Source organism: Dermochelys coriacea, chromosome 7 (genome assembly GCF_009764565.3).
Source record: "Dermochelys coriacea isolate rDerCor1 chromosome 7, rDerCor1.pri.v4, whole genome shotgun sequence".
NCBI lineage: Eukaryota > Metazoa > Chordata > Testudines > Dermochelyidae > Dermochelys > Dermochelys coriacea.
In genome coordinates this window covers 101,373,646-101,383,781 of record NC_050074.1, presented here as the reverse complement: position 1 = coordinate 101,383,781, position 10,136 = coordinate 101,373,646, and the positions used below count along the sequence as shown (strand labels likewise).

The following is a 10,136-nucleotide window of genomic DNA, read 5'->3' as shown; positions in this document are numbered from 1 at the left end:
GACTGAATGAGATGGAATAAGTGGGACAGAGATGATCGCTGTGTAGTGCAGCTATCAGAGATGATAGAGATGCTGTAGTGAACCTGATGTCTTGAAATGCTATTTATTTTGATAGCATGGCATTCAGTTCAATTGGTCTCAGGATCAGGCCTTTCAAGAGGGATGCACTATGTATTCACAGGAGCTATCTTTTCAACTATTTGATTACAAAAATGTACATGCTCAGCTGCTGAAACAGGAGATCATTAGTAAGCTCCTGCGCTAGCTCTGGAGCAAGGGGTATTAGGACAGATAAGTGCACTGAGCAATTTAACTCTGGACTATGCAGCTTATTATAGTTCTGCAGCTTTAAATAAAGCTTAATAAAGCTTTTGCAGCTCTGTCAATATATCTGCTCCAGCAAAAGAAACTTACATATACTCCTGGTAAAATATGCTGAATTTTTAAGCTTTGAAAGTAAAATACCTGTGGTTCCAGCAAATTACTAGTTCCACTTTCAAAGCTATAGAACCCAAATAGCTCCCAAGTTTTCTTTTCCTGATTTTTTTAAATAAGGGAAGTTAATCTAATATTGCTACAAGATGTGAAATGTTCTCAAAATTTATGAAATCCTAAGAAATTAAGATTTTATCTGCAACATTAGTGTAGCACATTTCAGATATATAATTTATATACCTGTTTTTCTTGTTAGATGTACACTTAGTAAATGCCATAAATATATACCATGGGATGTGGAATACTGATGAGTTGCGTTGCCTTAGAAACACTAATGTTTAGAATTTCTTGAATGTTGAGCCCTTGATTTCACAGTCTTCACTAATGTTAGATTTTAAATTTAGTTTCCCTTTAAAAGAAAGGAAAATTGTATTTTACCTCAACCAAATTAGCATATGCTAAAGTACATATTGTCTTGTCGACACAGAAGTTAGAATGTCTTTGTTAGAGCATGCTAGCTAACACCTTCTAGTAAAGACAAAGCCTTAGACATATCCCTTGATAGTTTCCACGTAGGGACCTGCTCACCCACAAGGGGTGGGGAGGTAGCGCCTCCCAGGCCAACTCCACCCCCAGCCGCAGCTCCGCTCTCTACCCCAGGCCAGCTCCACCTTCAGCCCAAGCACCTCTGCAGAGCCAACTGTGCAGCAATGGGGGTGGGAGTGAGGACAGATTCAGTTACTGGTAAGGGGGGGCGTAACAGGAAAAGTTTGGGCACCGCTACTTTCGACACAGACATTGCTCCCCAGCAAAGACGGTCCAGAAACATGAAAATAGTCTAGCAGGAATATGTGGCCTGGCTTTTTTGTGCTACAATAAACACTTCTCTCTTTCTGCACATGTGTGTAACATAACTAAATTTCCTCAGTTATGTTGTCTTTGATTGGGAAAGACGGAGGGTGGAACTAAGCGGAGTTTGATAACCCTGGACTGAAGACAATAGTTTCTGGGATAGTGGCCAATTACAGGGAGGAAGTAAGGGCTGAAATGTGGGGAGACAGGCAACTGCACAAGTCAAAAGAACTAAATATCACCCTTTAACTTAGTATTTTCAATGCCAATGACAATATTTCTGATTAAAACAATTAAAGTTTTATTCAGTTTGTTTATTACAGTGTTAGTAATCTGGAAAAAGATTTATAGTAATAATTTTCATTTTTTTCTACTGTTAAGATTTTTTTTTATTGCTGTGCCTTTGCCAAAAAATGCATTTTAAGAGCTTGGATTCAAAATTAAATATGACCTCAGTGCTTTAAAACACAATTACAATAACTATCCATTTAATAGTTCCTTAAGATTTTTTTTTTACCATTGACATATGGTCAATATACTTATGTCAGTTATTAAATACATTATTTTATGCTATGCTAGCCAGTTAATGTATTCCAGCTGCTGTAGTAAATATGACCAAAGACAAGGTATGTTGAGGAAGTGTTACATAAACTGCTTCCTAGATTAAATTGCCACATTGTCTAATATAACATGCCATATAGGTAAAGAAAAAAACCTGCCATACTTGATAACAGAGAAATGTGTATTATTTATATGGAACAGAACAAGCCAATTTTCAAGAAAGGCACTTACGTGGCAAGGTTACTTATTAATGAGATAGTACACAAGTTAATGGAACTGCAACACAGATTCTCCTAAAGCCCAGTGGAGAGCAGTCTCTAGGCACAATGCACATTTTTTGAAAAAAGATGCTGCTGTACTTCAGAAAATATTTAGCCATCATATAAAATGCAGAGTTACATAAATTATAATGTTGCATCACCTCACAGGTATAGGTCCTGATTCAAGTAGCTACACTCATACAACCATGTTGAGTCCTGTTTACTTCAGTGGAACTTTGTATGCACTTAAGAGGCTGCCAGTACAAATCCTTTTGTAGGATCAGGACCATAAACTGCAACTTCGATTGAATCCCAGATTACCCTCTCTGGTGACTTCCCATATACACTTTTAAGAGTGGATTTTTGTCCATGGGCTGGTGGAAGGTTTCATCCAACTCGGAGGAGCTACTGAATGTATCAAGTTGTACCATGCTGTGGCTTCAACAATAAATTGCAAATGGCATGAGCCATGAAAGCTGCCCTTCCCCAGACCTCTGGGTAAAGGAGAAGATATTCATATGAATGTATTCACAGATCAAAAAAAGCTCATAATTAGGAGTACAAGTACTGGTGCACCACTTTACAGCTTTTCCTCAACTAGCTGGAGGATCTAACAAAGTTATAGTGCAGTATTAAGCAGAATTTCAGACTAGAGAACCATGTCTATATAACCATCATAAAGGGGAAAAGTTCACTTGAATTGGGGTGCAAGAGAGAAATATGAAGCCTTTAAAGTAGGGGGTAAATTAATGGAGTTTATAATGTTATATACATTTCCCTGGTCAGGGTGCTGGAACAGTTTGTATAGTGGGGGGTACTGAGAGCCACCAAACCAAACTGTACATGATGGAAATCACTTCAAGCCAGGGGGTACAGCAGCAACCTTAATTCCAGCACCTATGTCCCTAGCATTCAACAGTTAGAAAATTTATCTTCTGCCGTAAAAGTCATATGCTGCCAATGATTCATTATTTGCTTATATTTTTCATTTTTCTCTTTTTTTCAGCTGTGAAATACAGGATAAATCTATCTTGCACCACGATCTGCCAGATTTTTGGACAAAGTTCAAAAAGACTTGCCAAAATCTAGATAAAATTTCCCTGCCTTTTTCCCCCTTTCAATCCTTCTATTACATCACCTTTATCTGCCCCCCATACCCTCAGATTCCCTCCTCAAATCCAAATACGGCTCTCAGAAAGTTTCTGCATCCCAGCAGCAAAGGCAGTCTCCCTTTCAACTTCCCGTCTGTCTGGGACTTCCCTCTTAGTTGAACTCCAGAGAGCATGTACAATTTCAGAACTTCAGTCATACCATGCATACTAGAGCACAACTGTGGTGAAAAGTTGAAGAGCTTGGGGCCCAGAGGACAGACTTTCAGACCAGATGTGCCATGCAGATTCCCATGGGTAGGGAGCTACAGGCAAGGCTGATGAGGAAGGAATCAGGGCAGGGAGCTACAGGCAAGACTATGAGGAAGGACTCAGGGCATGGGCTGGAAAACAGTGAGTAGGGATTAGACTCATGAAGAGGGGGAGTTTGGCTGAAAAGGTTTGGTTAAAGTGTACCTAAATACCCAGTCTTTTGGAGGCCCCTTTTGGCATTGGAGTCTTATTTTAATGATAATTAACTGTACATGTTTTTTAAAACAGTGCCTTTATTGTTTTTGTCGATGCACCCTACTGTTTTCAGTACAGTGATGGGAGCTTGCTTAGTAACTTGTAGAAAAGTGGAGCTTTTCTTTCAGCTTAAGTAAGATGTAAATAACATATACAGTACACTTAGGTGATCTGGTGGCCTACTTCGCTGCCATGCAGGGAATTGAAGTTGAGGATCTCAGCTAGCATAAGCTGGAAGCACTGAAGGCAGCGTGCTTCACAGTCTTATGTCACTCCCCAGCAAATCCCTCTGGCTGGCTGAAGGAGTTCATTGCTTTCAAAGAGCTTCCTGAATGAGGACTGCAGTAGGCTTACTCAAATGCTGGTTTGTATGCTCAGATTCCCTCACATATGTAGATGCAATTGAGACATATACAAGCCATATACAGTGAATGGTTTTGCACATGAAATAGTGAGGGTGCAGTTACATGGACCCTTTGAAAATACACAGGTCCATTCAAAGACTACAAATAAATGCTTTGCAGCTTGTTATTCCTGCCTATGATAACTTATGTTGAACCACAGACTTCTGTGATGTGTATTTGAGGAATAGATGGTAGGCAGCAAAGTACATTTTTCAGTCGGTATTAACGTTTTGGGGAAACTGTAGTCCTGCCAACATCTAGTGAGTTGCAAATGTAATTGAAGGATTGAGAAAGACTGAACGTTCTGTAGAAATCTACTGAGATTATAAAAAAAACCCAACAACCCACTAACTTACTCATTGAAAGTAACCATTTGAAGAGCCTTCTGAGAGGTCTCTCTCTTCTAGTCTGATCTGGCATCCTTGGGTGATTATGCCTAAGGACTTGGTCTTCCAGGTAGAGCATGTGGGAAGGTTAGAAAGTCATGGACAGCCCCATATCTGACCAACTCTTTGCTCAAACCATCAGGGTTTCTCCTAAGCCTAGTCTAGACACTGAAAATGAATGTGTCTTTGGCAAATGGTAGCTAATGCATGTTAATTAACACATGTAGAACCCGGTGCAAACAAAGACTGTGGTATTTAAAAACGTATTAGTGGGTTGTGGTCAATGCCTATTGTCAATTTTTTGCTTTATACTGACTCACTGAGCTTCCCAGCAGTATTCATATCTTAGGTTTGAGATGGAGATGAGCTTGCTTCTCCCTGTCTGTGTCTCCAGTATTACAGATGTCTAGCCACCTTTCACCCTATACCCATTACAGAACTCTTAGGCTGCCACCAGCAGCTGACACAGAAGTATGTCTGCTGTCTTGCAGCAAGTGCTGCCTCACCTCTCTTGGACGTTTCTGCTGGTCAACAGAAGCAGTTGGGGAATCCCTTATTTGTTAAGAGGAAGAAGAGAAGATTTGTGAGTGCCCCAAACATTCAAAATATTTTTTAAGGAGGACCACATCGTGATTACTTCACACCCTTTAAGTCCGGTTGAATCAGTGTGATCAGTCATCTGAGTAAGCATAGTGGAATTTAGCTCATAATCATTATTCCTTTTTTTTTAATTAAAACTAAAGTTTTTCTTTGACTCAACTTCATGTTTTCTAATAAGTGAGCTTAGTGATTCTAGCAACTCTTCACATTCAGAACTTTGATAAAATCTTAATCCGGTTAGGATCTTCAAGCAATTTAAAATGAAAAATGAATATTTGGTTTCCTTTCTGGTTTTCTTTTTAAATCAAAACTGCAGCACCCTGTAGGACCCATTGGCAAGTTTGATTTCAAATAAATTATTGACAAAAGTGGCACAAGGGAGCTTTACCTAATGAGAAATTGGCATTCCCATAACTGAGTCGTCTTTTGCCATGCAAGTGGATGCCTGGCTACTACACAATGAAAGGCTGCAGAAATCTAAAATGAGCAGAAATTGCAGAAAAAAGGAACCTCGGTTTTGGTTTTGGTTTTCAACAGCAACAGCTGCCTCACATTCACGTGCCACGTTGAGCTCAGCTGAATCCTTCTCACTAGAAAGAGGCATGATTTAGTGGTGTGAGCACAAGACTGCGAGGCAAACTCTTGAGTCCTAATCTTGACTTTGACATTGACTCCTTTTGTGTTCCTGATCAAGTCACATGAGACAAACTTTGGCACCAAAAGCTGGGCTTTGTAATCTATGTTTAGACATCTAAATAAGTGTTCTAATTGTCAAAGGTGCTGAGCAGCTGCAATTACCACCAATTTCTGTGTGTTTTGTGGATGTTCAGCACTTCTGAAAACTTTGTGTAATGGATTTAGAAGACTGACTATAGGCACCTAGGTTTGAAAATAAGCTTCTTGTCAAATTCTCAAAAGTGGCTTCTAATTTGGGGTGTCTTTATTTTTGGCTGGTTTTCAAGGGCTGAGCACCTGCAACTGCTGTTGACTTTAGTTGGAGTTCTGGTTACTTATCACTTCTGAAAATCGGGTCCTAAAGTGAATCAAGGTGGACACCCAATATTAGAGGTCATTTTTGGTCATTCAAACTTGAACTTCTCTGCCTCAGTTTCCCCAATCTGACAAATGAGGATTTATAATGCCTAACTTTCAGAAGTGTTGTGAGGATATTGTAAAAAGAAAAGGAGTACTTGTGGCACCTTAGAGACTAACAAATTTATTAGAGCATAAGCTTTCGTGAGCTACAGCTCACTTCATCGGATGCATGAGCTCATAGCTTATGCTCTAATAAATTTGTTAGTCTCTAAGGTGCCACAAGTACTCCTTTTCTTTTTGCAAATACAGACTAACACGGCTGCTACTCTGAAACCTGAGGATATTGTAAACATTAATATTTTCAAAATGCTTTGGAGATTATGAAAGTACCAGGTAAATGCCCCAGTCCTTTTAGAGCCAATTGTGATACCATCTGGATACATGAATGAGAGAAGTAACAATATAAACTCTAGTGAAGATGTAGATTTCACTCAGACCACCTAGATGTTGACCAGACTCCAGATACTATGATTCATTCATGTCCCTACTATGTGAAAAGACCCCAGTGTTGGCTAGTGGTGGAAGGGTGGGGCAGACTGAGATCAGACAGTCATAGATGGGGGAGAGAACTGATTGGGAGCCAGTAAGTGGGAGGATTGGGGGAAGTGGGATGGACTGGGAGCCAGTTGAGTTTGGAGAGTGGAAGACTTGTGATGGAGAGATTGGGGTAAGGCTCTTGGGCAGGGGTGTGCAAGCAGGGAGGACTGGAAGTGGGGGTGGGAGGGGGAAATTGACATTGGATGGGCACCCCTATCTTTTTGGAGTGCTTTGCTTTGCAACCTTACTTACACACACAAACACACACTGTGTGTGATATTGTTTTTTGTTTTTCTTGAACAAACATATTGTCTTCAAAAAATTAAAAAAGTCTACCCCTCCACTAATGTTTTATTTCCTCTATTGGCCTACAATACAGTATCCCAGAACAGGATCTTGTTTGAAATCTATGTCTCTCTATAGGATTCCCGATCAAAACTCTAATGGCACAGAGCAATTGGTAGCATGTAATGACCTTCTGCACTATCAGTTGAGTCTTTTGGGCATTGAAATTGATTTTCCTTATCTTGGCATGTGAAGACAGGAGTCTGATTCTCCTCAGATCTCTAACGAATATTTTATGGCACACACCAACAGCACAGGATATCTAGTCAACAGCTTTCTGGGCATCCAAGTGGCGGGATTAGTGGCTGCCCAGAGGCTGGTCTCTTAAACAACTTATTCTCATGTAGGTGGCTACCTTTTATGCCCTGATCTTGCAAACACACGTGTTTAGTCTTAACCATGTGAATAGTCCCACTGAAGTCAATAAGACTACTCATGTTAAAGTTAAGCATATTTATGTTTGCAAGATCAGGGTCCTCATTACAGAAGACCAATAAAGGCTAGTTGGTGTGAAGACTGAAATATTTTCTGCATGTAGTCCTATAAAGGGAAACTTCTATGTATTTGAAATCGCTTTTCAAATATATGGTGTCCAAATTTCTGATTTAGGCTGATGCATACTTGCTTATTTCAGGGTATTCACATGAAGGAGAGATACTAATTAATGCAAAGTTTCCAACCACAAAGATCCACTGGGAAATAAAATACTTGGGTAAATACCAACCAAAAAAACTCAGTAGAATTTGCAGTATGTCACAGAATGACTCTTACCAAGTTTAAAATTTTTAAAGATATTCTTCAGTAAATGTTCAACTCTCATTCTCAATAAAGTCTTTAAAAGAACTATAATAGAAGTACTTCAGCAATAATTTCAAGTTTGGGGTGTGTTTTCCATTTATTTCAACTCTCCTTTTTTAATCTTTTATTGCTAATGTACAAACATTTCATTTATAAGAAGCTAAATTAAACTACGTAAGAAGAATGTGCCTCACATGGGTTTTAAACTTTAAAAAGCTGCTTTGTTCATTGATTCAGTTGTGAAAAACACACACAACATAGACATAAGGCTATTTGAACTCTTTATTTGCCACATTTACAATATTAATAACACTGTTTCTAGAAGTTGTCACATCATGTAAAAGATCTTCATTCCAGACTGTCTTTTGGGGCCAAATTGAGACTGGATGCATGCATTTAATAAATTGTAGTCTCAAGTAGTCATTTTTGTAAATAATTAGCTTCAGTGAAAGAATAAGTTAGCATATTGTATGCATCTAATGTTGCAAATGTACATACAGCAAACTTTCCTATTAATCAACAGTCAAGCACTGTAAGTTGGGTCTCATACATAATGAATTGTGCTTAAACCTCATGGGTTTCATTGATAGAAAAATAAGAGAAAACACAAGTGTAGTAAGCTTCTGAATAAAATTTAACTAGATTGCTCTGCATCCTGTAATTGTTTTCAAATCATTAGGGACTAGATAATTCATCTGCAGTTTTGGGGTTTTTTTGTCTTCATCTATCAAAGAAAGAATATTTATATGACGTTAAGATATTGATTAAATACATTTTTTTAAAATGTTCGCATTGAAGTTTGACAGTACATCTCCTAGCTAAACATATTTTTCAATTTTATACATCTTTCTTTAAGAAAATCTGGTTGGCTGAGTGAATATTTGAAGTTTTGTTTCAATGCTAGTTTCATGCTTTAATTACTACTGAGTTGTACATGTGAAAAATATGATTCCGCCCATTTCTGTAAGCAAAAACCATTTTGATGCATAGGCTTTGAAACTTGTACTTAATGGATGATATAAATAAAGATTAAAATATTAAAACAGCTTATTTACACTTTAGCCTTGTCCCTACAGACAGGACTAGTCCTTATTCACAGAGAGAATCCCTTTGACTTCAACAGGTCATCTCCCATGGATCATGTGAGCAAGGATTTGTGTGGCAAAGTTAAAAATTGCCATAACGTAAAATAAGTGATCATTAGGAATGTTTTGACAAAACGTTTTATTATTGGAAAATGCTGATTTGTCAAAAACAAAGGTTCCTGTGAAAAGTTATCAGTTTCAATAAAACTTTCTCATCGAGAAAGGTTTCATGGATCCTGGATGGGATTTGTGATCAAAGTTTGTGTGTATGCCTGCCCATCTGTCTCTCCATGTTATTCATCTGGGATGTGGGAGACCCAGGTTCAAGCTCCTGCTGTGCTGAAACCCCAAGCTATAGAATCAGTCTCTCTTTCTCTGGCCAAATGAATATTTAATTATTTGTACAAAGTGGAACACCTCCAACAAGAGAGACTCAACCCAGAATATTGGTTATTGCACTGACCTGGAATATGGAGGTTCAGGTTCCTGCTCTGAATTAGGCAGAACAGAGACTGGAACTAGGGTCTCCCATATCCGAGGTGACTACCCTAACTGTTGGGCTCTTGGCTGTGCTGGGGTGGGCGTCTCTCTCTCTCTCTCTCTCTCTGAAAAATTTCATAAGGTCTTGGTTTTGTCCTTATGCAAAACAGGAAATTTTCAAAATCTCAGAGTTTCACAGGACATGAGAAAGTATCTTACTCAGCTCCAGTGATAATATTCAGTAACACAATTTTTATTAGAGCATCAAACATGTCTCTTCCATAATGATACTGAACAAAGCAGATTCCCATCGTGTGTCGGTGCTCTTGCACATGCACCCAAGTTCAACACTTTAAAGCTATAGAATCCTGCTGTGGGCATATCACACCAGTTCCTGTCTTGGATTTCAGATGCCTTCTGGTGCTTGAATCACAAGTTCCTCTCTGACCATAGTTGGTGGGGACATTCCTTTAAGATTGCTATACTCTCTGCCTGGCCTTACTAGTGTAGACCGGTTAGTCAGTACCTAAGGCATTGTTGAAACATACTTCATTCCTGGAGGCAGCTATTGCCTACTGGAGCTTTGTTAGTAACTTCATGTGTCTCAGAGAGAGGATTCGCTGAAGCTAACAGGTATCAGAAAGGACCTTGCAATACTGTCTGAAAAAGTATTTGATAACCG

At 38.9% G+C, this 10,136-nt stretch overlaps 1 protein-coding gene and 2 long non-coding RNA genes across 12 annotated transcripts in view; all 3 read left to right on the top strand.

Annotated features, from left to right (window-relative positions):
- Positions 1–3,551, top strand: part of LOC122461058 — a 14,998-nt gene extending 11,447 nt beyond the window's left edge. Inside the window, exon 3 of the long non-coding RNA XR_006282759.1 lies at positions 3,115–3,551. This is a non-coding gene — a long non-coding RNA (uncharacterized LOC122461058). The remainder of the gene's footprint in view (positions 1–3,114) is intronic.
- The window catches only part of MGMT (O-6-methylguanine-DNA methyltransferase), a 300,045-nt gene that overhangs the window by 231,147 nt on the left and 58,762 nt on the right, over positions 1–10,136 (top strand). The gene's annotated exons all lie outside the window — the stretch shown is intronic.
- LOC122461059 lies at positions 3,563–9,227 on the top strand. Its single transcript, XR_006282761.1, has 2 exons — positions 3,563–4,088; positions 7,170–9,227. It is a non-coding gene; the product is annotated as an uncharacterized LOC122461059 (long non-coding RNA).